Source organism: Bubalus kerabau, chromosome 12 (assembly GCF_029407905.1).
Source record: "Bubalus kerabau isolate K-KA32 ecotype Philippines breed swamp buffalo chromosome 12, PCC_UOA_SB_1v2, whole genome shotgun sequence".
Taxonomy (NCBI): domain Eukaryota; kingdom Metazoa; phylum Chordata; class Mammalia; order Artiodactyla; family Bovidae; genus Bubalus; species Bubalus kerabau.
The window spans coordinates 35,843,392-35,855,606 of NC_073635.1; the positions used below are offsets into that span (position 1 = coordinate 35,843,392).

The following is a 12,215-nucleotide window of genomic DNA, read 5'->3' on the forward strand; positions in this document are numbered from 1 at the left end:
ATGATGGTATTTCCTGGGGAAAGAAGGGTCTGTCCCCTCAAGCAGTGGTCAGCAAGAGGTGGACCACGACCTAAGAGGGGGACCACCTGAGCGATGCCCACCTCCAGGTGCCCACAACCTGTGGTGGGAAACACAAGGCAAACGTAAAAGGTGGGGAGCAGGGGTAGGCGGGGTCTTCTAGGGTGCTGCTGGCGGGAGGGAGGGCATAGAAACAAGGGGAGTGGGAGGAACAAAGTGTGGGAGGACCACAGGATGAAGCCGGGATGCAGCAGAAGCTGCCACTGCCCGTCTGGAGCCCGGCCGAAGGGCACAGCGGCAGGTGGGCTCCAGAGGGACCCACAGAGCATCAGGAACAGAAGACATGCATGGAGATGTGGGTGTGGCTCTCCCGCCCACCTCCACCCCAAACTGTGGCAGTATTAGCAACTTTTTAAACTTTTCATCTTGAAATAATTTATGAGATGCAAAAAACAGTACAAAAACCTTCCATATACTCTTTATTCAGATTCACAAGTTTAACACTTTATCATTCCCTTTATATTACATATAACACATTTTATGTATTTCATATATAATATATAATCACATTCTTTCTGAACCTTTTGAGGGTTAGGTGACAATCTCCTGCTTCTTCACTCCCAAATCCTTCATCATGCATTTTTTCAAAGACAAGAACATTCTCCTGCATGATAATAAACAATCAACATTCAGAAAAGGGAGCTTGGATTTGTATTACCTCCATATCAGATTACACCCAGCATCCCAATAATGTCTTTCCAGTCCATTTTACCTGATCCAGAACTCATGTGTGGCACACAGTGGTCCTGTCTTCCGAATCTAATTTATTCTAGAACACTTCTTCCACCTCCCTGGTCTTTTGTGATACTGGCACCTCTGCAGACTTCAGGCCAGTCGCCCCTGGATTTGAATCGGACACGGGTTATGCATCTGAGCAGAGATGCTCGGTAGGAGGCATCATGGCGGGACCTGCATGCCAGTGAGGCCCATGATCCGTGACAGAAGCTTTGATTCCTTCATTGTTAAATCCCCAGGTTTCTTCACTACAGAACTGTCATTTTTACCCTGTGATTAACACTATGGGGAAGACCTTGAGACAATGTAAATATCCCATTCCCCTCAGACTGTCAACCAACGGTCTCAGCATCCATGACCGATGCTGACCTGCTGCTGCTACTGCTAAGTCGCTTCAGTCGTGTCTGATTCTGTGCGACCCCATAGACGGCAGCCCATCAGGCTCCCCCGTCCCTGGGATTCTCCAGGCAAGAACACTGGAGTGGGTTGCCATTTCCTTCTCCAATGCATGAAAGTGAAAAGTGAAAGCGAAGTCGCTCAGTCGTGCCCGACTCTTAGCGACCCCATGGACTGCAGCCCACCAGGCTCCTCCATCCATGGGATTTTCCAGGCAAGAGTACTGGAGTGGGGTGCCATTGCCTTCTCCGATGCCAACCTGAACAGACCTTATTCTGATGGTACACAGTGGGGATTTTCTAACTCTGTTCTTCATGCATTCATCAGATGACATTCTGCTGTAAAGAGAAGTTTTCCTTTATTCTGTTTACTTACTTTTTAGCCCCATGAACCTAAGGGTTCCTACATGATTTGGTAACTCACAGCCCATTCCTGTCCTCATCTATTCTGCCACTCAGGTGACCCCTCGCCTGCAGGGAGCGCCCCTGGCCTGTCCATGCTTCTGTGGGCTGTTCTATACCATAAGAGCACTTCTTCACCTTCTGACTTACTGAGACAAGTCAGACTCATCTTGGACTTCCTCCCAGCCTTGAGGTCCTCCAAGGAGTGTTGGTTTATTTAGTGGGACATAATATTTAGAAACGAAGCTCTAAACACACATGTCCTCCGGTGTTAGCAACTTCTTACAGGGAAGCATTCAAGTCAGTCTGAGGAGGCAGTGAGCTTTGCAGAAGGAATTTCTAACTGGTTGTATGATATTTAAAGCATGTTTTAGCAAATCCACAAGAGCTGTGACCCACACTGTCCCTGTTTTTATTTTCAGACGTTGTCATGGAGGCTGTAGTGCAGCTATTGATCTGAAACTCCAGGTATTGTCTGATACATGAGCACCTCCAGTCCAGCTGCATGGCTACTTCCTTGACCATTTGTGAAGCCTCTGTATTTGTCAAGAAGAGTAAACTAACCCAAATTGGCTCTTCCTGTACGTCGACTTTTTGGCAAGGACATAGTAACCCAACCAGGGCAGTTGCGTTTATCCTGTAACAAGCACTCATGTAAGCACGGGATCCACCAGAAGCTGTGAGACTTAGGCAGCTGGAAGCACTGTCCCCTCTCGATGACCGAGCCTGCTGTCTGAGGAAATGGTCCATGTCCTCTGAAGACTTCTCCCAGCACCTCACAGAGGCTTTCGCATCCCTTCTCTGTCAGCCTCCAAGTCCAGCTGCATTCTACCTCCTGCTTTCATTGGCTGAACCTCACCACATAAACCTAAATGTTTGGCGACATGTTATTCTAGCCTACCACAGTAAAATTAATTTGGGGGAAATAAACGAAATAAGTAAAACCTCACAGGAGGAGTTTACTACTGTTCCATGCCAGTTTCAAGCTGAAAGTGGAAGGATTAGCCCAAATTTCAGCAGCTAGGTGGCACAAAAAAAAAAAAAGAAAATATTTATTCTACACAGAGAATTTTTTAAGCATTGTAAAAATTTTGCTTCAATAAAGTGTATCTTGTGCCACTTTATTTCTAAAATTCTTCACTCAATCGAGGGCAGGAAAAGACACTGCAGAGAGGTTTTCAATGGGAAATGGTCAGAATAAAACCCCTTCTCAAATACCCCTGCCTGTTAACTAAATAGAAACTAGAACACATATTCTCAGCTTGTAATAAGACAAAACATTTTCTGTGTTATATCCATAAAAAGATTTTAGACCAATATGTTAATAATTTTTATCATTGAATGATGAAATTATTTTCACATTCTCATATCTTTTGCAGCTAAGTTTTCTTCAATGTATATGTATAACCTTTGCCAGAGATTCAAAAGATAATAATAAATAGAAGTTTACAAACAGCGGAAAAAGAGAAGTACCAGTGCCAACAGGGTTAGAAACCTCACAGGAGGCAGTACCAGGGCGGTGATGAGGAAAATGGTATTTAATTTCACTCGGTAAGATGTTCCACAGCTGAATTTAAGAAATTACAGAGATGTAAAATTTCTTAGGACAGTAACTCCAGAAAACTCATCAGTTTTTCACTTACCAATTGGTTTTCTGCCAATTCTCAGAAGAAAAGGTTTAGTTGTGAAAGACTGCTTTACCGTGCTGAACCCTAAAACGACATCCGCTTCCTGTGGACTCTGGAGACCTGAGTCTCACTTTGAATGCAGGGCGGGCGGGACCCAGAGCACAGGGAGAGGCCGCCAACCAAGGGCAGAGCACCCCAGATGGTCCTCTGTGCTGTCCTATTTCAGTATACCAAGGAGACACATTCATTTAACGAACATTTTCTCAAGACCCGCCACGTGCCAGGAGTTTGGCTGAGCACCAGGAACACAAAAATCAACAAAATATGGTCCCTGTCTTCCTCAAAAGTTCAACATACTGTAAAGCAATTATCCTTCAATTAAAAAATAAATACATTTAATAAAAAAAAATTTTTTTAAGTTCAGGACAAGGAAAACAGTCTAGTCTATTGAAAGTGGAGAAGGCTTTCTGAGTGGAAGTTCTCCTAAAGAGAAAGACAGTGAATGAGAAAGGCACAGGAGTGGGGAGGGCGGGAGCGGGTCGGGGAGGCGGTACGGAGGTCTATCCATACAGTGCTCAGCTCCTAAGCACTCTGATAAGCCAACTACTTTAGCCCAAAGCTCTTCAAAGCAGAGAGAAAGCACACTTCTTTGCCTTAATCACTTCTAATATCAAACCACTACTGCTACCCTAATCTCTCTGGTTACCACACTACGTGAAGCGCTTCCTAAAACCTCAGAGCTGAGTGCTCCAGGCTGAGAGACGGCACCTTGGCAGGAACCTGTGGGTGGCACCCCGGTTCTGACCACGTGTGAGGAGGGGGACGGCGGAGAGGGTCGGGGTCTACTGACCCCCAGTGCCATCCAGGGGCCTGGCCAGCAGAGTGAGAGGCATCTGCAGCAGAAATGTGGGAGTTCTCCCCCATGTGCTCAGCACTGACCCTTCCCTACAGGCTAGCCAGACTCCCCAGCTGCCAACCTGCAGCCCTGCACGAAGGAGGATGTTGTCCCTCTCCACCCTTGCTGGGGAGTTCGCCCTTCCCAGGAGTGGCCCTCAACCAACGTCGCAGAGGAATCACTTCTCCGCCCCAGCAGGGTCACTCAGAGTCACAGGACTGCACTGGCCCCCAAAGATCCTGGGAGGAATAAGGCTGGATGCCCCCAGGGGAACCTGCATGAGCACCTGCTTCCCTCCTGGGGCTCACCCCCTCCCTGGGTCTCCTAGCATCAGCTCCCAGGCAAGCTGCTCGCCCTGGAACTCTTACCTCCAAATCCACCCTGGGATGGCGCCCACCCACTGCAACCCCCTCCCCCACCCCCCAGCTCCAGATGGCTACCAGCTCGCTCACCACATTCTGCCACCATCCCCAAACAGGGTGGCAACCCCGCCAACTGCAGGGAGGCTCACACCATCTCCAAGGCTGCTCCAGACACTCCTCAAGTCACTAGAATCCAGCAACTAGAGTCTGGGAAATCTTTGTTGATTTTATATTTCTAGCACATGGATGGAATACTGTTAAGGATTTTGGTGTGCACTGATCGTTCAATTTAGTTAATATATCACTTATTTCCAAAATGTTTCTTAACCACTTGAACTTTTCTTATATTCCAAGCCACAGTGATATATTCTAGACACATTATCTATTACAAATTATAACATTTTAAAAAGTTATGGGACTTCCTGCGTGGTATAGGAGCCCACCTGTGAATGCAGGGGACACAAGTTCTATCCCTAGTATGGGAATTCCACATGCCACAGAGCAACTAAGCCCGTGAATCACAACAACTGAAGCCTGTGCACCTAGAACCTGTACTCTGCAACAAGAGAAGCCACCGCAACGAGAAACACGCACACTGCAACGAAGAGTAGCCTCCACTCACTGCAACTAGAGAAAGCCCCATGCAACAAGGAAGACCTAGCGTAACCAAAAAAAAGTAAATAAAAATAAATTAAAAGTTACAACATTACCTGAGGCTAATTTAATATTATAATCAAATATTCTTCAATAAAAATTTAAAAATTAAAAAGTTATGTGCAAATCATTTTCTTGTTAATATTTATTATAAGAAAAGAATGCATTGATTTTGCATAAGAAATAAGATCAGCTTTATCCTTTTGTGGAATATAGCTCTTTCAACTATGATGTTCCTACATTTTCCCTTAAGAATCTAATGAAAACAATAAATAGAAAAATAAGCATTTACATATATATACATATTTTTGCATTTAATATCTGGGTCTATTAGGTTCATTTGGGATCTCCAGGTTAAGAATCCTGGCCTTATAATTAAAATATGCAAGCATTTTAGAGTGAGGCAAATAACACGAGCTGTTTTTCATCATCATTGTGCTAATGAAATACACTGTACCAGACTCAGTCATAAACACAATTCCTCTATTCAGCTGTGTGGCTGCACGTGAGATTACAAATCAGCTCAGTAAATACTGATGGAGTGCCTGCTTTATGGCCCTGAGGGAGGCGACAGGCTCATTGCCACGTTTGTATTGAACAGTCCACACGCCCCATTGCTGGCAGCCAGGTCACATGCCACCTGCAGTCACTTCAACAAGAAACGGCCTCCGTCTCAAGACACCCCACCCCTCCCAGACCCGCACCCTCGGCACCAGCTTCTGCTTTGTGCCTCGCCACGAGATTAAGACCATCTGATACCAGAGTACACAACAGTATCTTGCATACGTTTTAATAAACACTTGGTGAAGGAATGAACTAATTCACTGACTTGTGAGATCATCTGGAAAAACAGGCGACAGCAAATGCTACTCTTTCCACAACTCAACCCAGCAACTCTTGACGTCACACTCCCGTGACATGCGTCTTGCAAAACGCACACACACAACAGACTCCTTGCTGACACAAATAAAACTTAAAACATACATTCAAGCAGAGTGACCAGAGAGGGGTGGTTGTTTTACCGAGCAGCGGCGAGCGTCAGCCCTCCTACACTGTGCCAACCCCACGCCAACTGGCCCGGAAGCATGGGAAGCAAGAAGCCATCCTGAGCACCCCGCCTCCACTTCCCTCCACACCTGCTGCAGGGCCTCAGCCTCCACGTTCCACCCTAGGAGCCTCCAGTTCCCTGTGTGAGTCGGGGATAACCCTTTCATACCCCCGTTATAGTAGTATACCCACGGCTGCACGCGGCAGTTACTCTGGTTTATGGCCCAGCCTATGTGGCACCCTGCCACGCTCCAGCCTCAGAGGCAGCACACCAGCCTTGAAGTCCTTAACCTCAGCACCAACCACAGCGCCCTGTAAACGTGATGCAGGAAGAGAGTCCTCTGATCAACTTACTGTGAGCCTTGATGGTGCAGCAAGCAGCATGCTGGGGGCCAGGGTGCAAGGACAGTGGGAAGGATGGTGTGTGGGCTGGTGCTGCCCGAGAAGGGACAGGATGCGGCAGGCTCCAGCAGGCGGGCACAAGGTAGACAGTCCGAGCCAAGTACTGCAGCTGGAACCACGAGTGCACAGGTGGGAAGGGAGGCAGATTTCTGTGTGGTGGGCTTCTACAGCTGTTTCCTGTCCCTAGGGGAGCGGGGGGCGGGGCGCAGAACCAGAGGTGAGAGGTGGGCGGGATGGTCGGGGGCTGAACTGGAATATCTCGTGGCCAGGGAGGGGAAGATTGTCATAAAGTTCAGGATTAAAGCTCTTACTCCAATCCTGAATGTACGCACTATGGCAGAAATCTCAAAGCCACGAGAACACGAGCTCCAGACGACAGCAGCAGGGGTTCTCTCCACAGGCGCTCCTGGGGACACGCAGGCAACATGGGTTTAGGGAAGAAGGGGGCCCCAGCCCCTTGTCAGAAGCCAGCTGGGGGAGGGCCCCATCCTGCAGGTGTCTCCAATGCATAGACTGTGGTCTGGGTGCTGATATGTTAATACATTCCTCTTTTAAGTAGGATTTTTGCATTTTACAAGAGATGTTTTAGAGACCACGCCCAAACAGAAGTGCAGAGATCTCCTGGTCTAAATTTCAGACTCTGAGGTAGGTCTTTGAGGAGAGAGGCCTACTTCTCAGTCAGGGGCCTGCTTTCCTGGCAACTTCCAAGTCACACTCCATAGGTGGCCTAGTCCCTCCACCCACTCATGTGGACGAAGCGAGAGCTCTGCTGTCTCTCCTCCACTCTCTGCATCCAAGGCCTGGATGGAATTCAAACTCACCCACTACCAAGTCCCCAAACCACTGCTGACTCTTGAGGTGCCGGCCGTTTATAGAACCTCTGAAAAGACAGAGTGAGGGCCAACTTCAGCAAAAGCTTGAGGTTTTCAGTCAAGTAATAGCCCACTGTTGTGAAGGTCGGTGCTGGCACGAGAACAGCCCCAGGGCCTATAAAGCTGCTTTTCCATAAAACCTACTCAGGCCTTGTAAACACTCTGTCCTCTGTGGATGTAAATGTTCTCAAGGTGTATTAATGAAACTGAATCACTTCCAGTTCGGCGAGTTATTAATAGCTGCTGACTGTTCCCCCCAGTTCTTAGATTCGCAGGGAGAAGGGGGTGGGGCAGGGAATTCTGTTTACCTGCATAGCGAGAGTTACTGCTTAACCAAGCCGTGCTCAGCATATGTGATAAGAGACCAGAAAGTAAGAAACGGTGTTTTTTCCCTTGGAAGTTAGCAATTAACTTATGAAAAGCACAGAGATGTGCTGGGCTGATTTGACAATGGTTTTAGAAGGTGGCATTCACCTTCCATTCACCCCATGTCAGCAACTTGTGACCTTGTAAACAGACCAAGGAAACCCAACTGAAATGATTTAGAGATGGGGTGCACTTAAGTGGAATAAAGCACGTTAGCGCCGGGCCTGAGAGGTGTGTGGAAGCCAGAGCACACATACAGTCGGTCCCTCCTGTGCCCCCAGGCCTGAGGAGGCTGTTTCCTGTCCTAGGGAACCTCATGCTCCCCAGGCCAGGTGTAAGGGCTGCTGGGACACGCCCCTGACCTGGGGCTGGCCCTGCTGGGAAAGGAAAGCTGAGAGGAAAGAAGACATTGTCCCCTGGGCATTCGTCTTCATGACTTCCTCATACCAGAAATCTGAGGACCAAAGACAGGATATTCTTTTTTAAATTTACCTCTCAGGAAGTAAAAGGGAAGTCTTTCCTGGCACATTTTTCTCCTATGCTGCTCTGGAGTCTGCATGCTCACTAGGTACTAGAATGTTGGCGAAGGGCACTGAGAAGGAAGGTTGTAACCACCCCTCTCAAGGATCAGCACCTCTACTCTCCTGGGCATCCGTGAAGACGTACATTCTTAGAGATGAGAGCTACTGGCTGGGTTGCAGGTCTCCCCTGACCCACCAGCTCTGTTGACCCTTGGGGGCAGCCAGCTGTTCCTAGCAGGAGGCACCCCAGGCCTGACTCTGCTTTAAATATTCATGTATACTTCTCATTCCTCCCATGTTTACAACTGCTTTTTAAATTTGGCTGTGTTATCGCAGAGAGTTGTGAGCTCTTTAAGTGTCACCACAAGCATTTGATTTGTGCTCTTCACTTAAACTCCTGCATTTTAATATCTAACGTATCCATTGAGAAAACGGCTTTGTCAACCTGTTTACGGCCACTCTGTTGCAGCAGTTGTACTTCTCTGTTGATCTAGGTGTGTTTTTTGTTTACACTTTTTTTTTACTAAAAAAAAAAAAAAGGACATTTTGAAATGGTTGTTTTATGAGCACGGTGTTGAGTCCGGGAAAGTCCCACAGTTTAACGAAGAATATTATCAATGTGCCACGGATAAAAATCAAGGACAAACAAAGGTCCAGGTGAAAAGGTAATTGAAACATATTACCCGATGATGCTTATCCGATGGAGGACGTTGCCAAGAATCCATTTCCTGGGCCCTTCTCCTCCAGACGCTTCCTTCACGTCTCACTCTCCTCCTCCTTCTTCCCTCCTGTGGGCCCGGAGGAGAAACCAGGATGTTTGGGGAAATGAGAAAGACATTGTGGCATCTGTCTCAAAGGGCCGTCAAGCCATCATCTCAGAGGAGACCCATCTTCTCGGGGCTGGTGGCTTTCTGCTCGACCTTCGGGTTGAGGGTGGCCACTCGCTTCATGCGCTAACACACCAGGTAGAAGCGAATCCCCAAGGGCGGTGCCAGGCTCACACCTCAAACCAGTCAGACACTCAACAGCAGGTCAAGGGAACATCCCAAGGCTCCTCCTCAACTGTCACTGCGCCGAGGGGCCGTGTGAAGTCGTGCACACGCATCACGGCCGCGGTCTCCATGGAAGCGAGGCCTGCCAGTGCACAGAGTGAGCCGCATCCCGTGCTGCCCACCCGCGCGCGAGGCCCTGGCCCTCCTGAAGGGAGACGGGAGCCGGAGCGGCAACGGCGTCCCGCAGGCAGCCCCGGGAGCAGACAGGCCGAGGCCGAGGCCGATGCGCGAGGCCCCCATGCTCCGGGCGGAACCCAGTGCGGACAGTCCTCTGTGGACAGCCGTCTACCGTCACCCGTCCAATCTTCGCACCTCGCCTCACAGAAATATGTCTCGTCTTCCGGTTCTGGTAGCGGGTCTGCCGCCGTGGACGCGCCCAGATGCACGTGCGCGCGCACACATAAGCAGGCATGGACGCGCAGGCACGGTCGCGCATGCGCACACACCTGGTCCTTCGGGACACCTGCCCGAAGTGCCCAAGCCTGCACCTGCGGCACCTGGGGCGCCTCCAGGACTTGCATCCCCGCACCCGCCCCTCCCGCCCGCAGACCTGGCCTGTCCTCAGGCCATAGGTGAGGCCCGGCCCACGCTCTTCTACTAAATGGATCATTCCTGCCCTTGTCTCTGGTTTGTTCCTGTGCTCCAAGTCCCCGCGCTGTGCGCACACCTGCCATCTCAGACGGGCTCCCGCGGGGATGGGTGCTGGAGAGCAGCCCGATGCTTAGGAGACACCGAGAAGCACCAGACCACGCGCATGGAGACTGGCTCATCCTCACTGATTCTGTTTCTTTTCTGATTGCATTTTACAGATGAGGGGATCATTGCCCAGAAAGGACAGTTTGCCCCAGTCACACAGCTAACAGGGCTGGTGACAAGGTTTGGATTCACATCTGCCAGACTCCAGATTCCACGCTCTTTCATTTAACTGAAATCTCCCGAAGATCAAGACATAGCCCAGGAGAAGGAAGCCGTCCAGGGAAACATAGGCCAGGAATAATATTAGGTGAAGGGTAACGGCCACACTGAGCATCAAGGCTGTCCCCCTGGATGGATCTGCAAAGAGTGAGCATCGTGGTTGGTCTTGTGTTAACACCTCCTACCCGGACAGCCCGTGGATTTTCTGCTCTAGGACCTTGGCACCTGATCCCATGGCTCAGCATTGGATCATCCGGGATCCAGTGAGGTGGGGAAAAACCCAAAGCCTCTACAGATTCACACAGTGTGAGGAGTGAGCCTGTATGACTCATGTCAGTGCCTGACCAGAAAGGGGGCTCCAGGTAACTTAAAACCCTCCTCTTTGACAGGATCTAGATGAAGGTCTCACTGGTCCTGCCGTCTCGCTTCTGCAAGGACTCTTGGACCATGTTCTATCCTGGTGGCTAGAATCCAGCCCCACATCCAAAAGTTTGAACTAAAATACAGTTAGATTTTTCACAGAGTTGATTGGTTCCACCCTAAAGCTGCCTGCTATTCTCTAGTTCTAATGCCTGAACCAGAGTAATAAATAACTGCTTATATGGCAACAATAAAGAAGAGGATCTGGAGTTAGAAATGTAAATAGTTTTTTTTTTTTTTCAAGGATGTTATCCTCATAATTAAACAACCTGTTAACAATTAGTTTCTTTCAAACAACACCCTCTTCTATTTAATGTTTTATCACATTTATTTTTCTACAATTACATATTTAGACACAAGGACTTCCCTGACACAAGAAAAACTGTATATTGTCAGGGTCCATTTTACTTAAAAAAAAAACACAGTTGTTTCACTTACATTTTGATAACTATAATTCTGGGTCTTCGGTGCTGGAGGACAACAAAAATTTACATATTCCCCCTGAATACTTCTAAATTTAAAATGAACTCTGCCCTCCACATACAAACATAACTTGGCATTCCTTTGTAATCCTCCTCTTCCTACCCTGAACCCCATCTCTGTTGGACACCAATCTCTGCAAACCTGTCCAGAGCAGGATGCTGCCAGATCAGATATGACACTTCACAGACTCCCGTTTTTCTCATAATCCCCACTCAACCAAAGAGAGATAGAAAGAAAGATAGAAGGCATTGAAGAAAGACTCTATTAATTTTACAGCCTTTCAATTAAACTATTACCTCTGCCACTTCTAAGTCCTCCTCAGACCATCTGGGAGAGTACACCAAGACATAACCCTAAGACTAACAAGCGTGAAGCTTGCTTGCATTTTTCAGAGAGCAGGAAATCAAATACATGTTTACTGAGAGCTAAATTCCATGAGTGCTATAACTAAACAGCTGTAACTAAACAGTGTGTAATCCTATATCCATATCCCAACACTCTATGCACTCCAATGTTCATAGCAGCATTATTTACAATAGCCAAGATGTGGAAGCAACCCAGTGCCCATCAACATACAACTGGATAAAGAAGATGTGGTATATATATATATATATATACACACATAATGGAATATTAACATAAAAATTAGTGAAATTTGGCCATTTGAAGCAATGTGGATGAGCCTAGAAAATACTGCGCTTAGTGAAATAAGTCAAACAAAGACTAATACTGTGTGATACCACTATATGTGTAATCTAAAAAATAAAAACAAAGGAATATATATACATATGCAAAATAGGAACAAACTCACAGATATGGACAACAAGCTAGAGGTTATCAGTGAGGAGAAGGAAGAGGGGAGGGGCAAGATGTGGTGGGGGTTAAAAGGTATAAACTACTATGTATAAGACAAGCAACAAGGACATTCTGTACGACTCAGGAAATTATAGCCATTATTTTGTATTAACAATAACTTTAAGTGGACCAT

The 12,215-nt window shown here is 47.7% G+C and overlaps 1 long non-coding RNA gene across 2 annotated transcripts in view; it reads right to left on the reverse strand.

Annotated features, from left to right (window-relative positions):
• Positions 1 to 6,747, reverse strand: part of LOC129624518 (uncharacterized) — a 72,193-nt gene extending 65,446 nt beyond the window's left edge. The window contains exon 1 of one of the 2 annotated variants that reach the window (XR_008700998.1): positions 6,551 to 6,746. This is a non-coding gene — a long non-coding RNA (uncharacterized LOC129624518). Of the gene's footprint in view, positions 1 to 6,550 lie in introns of both variants that reach the window. The other variant, XR_008700997.1, reaches the window with a different exon arrangement.
• Between the last annotated feature and the right edge of the window lie 5,468 nt (positions 6,748 to 12,215).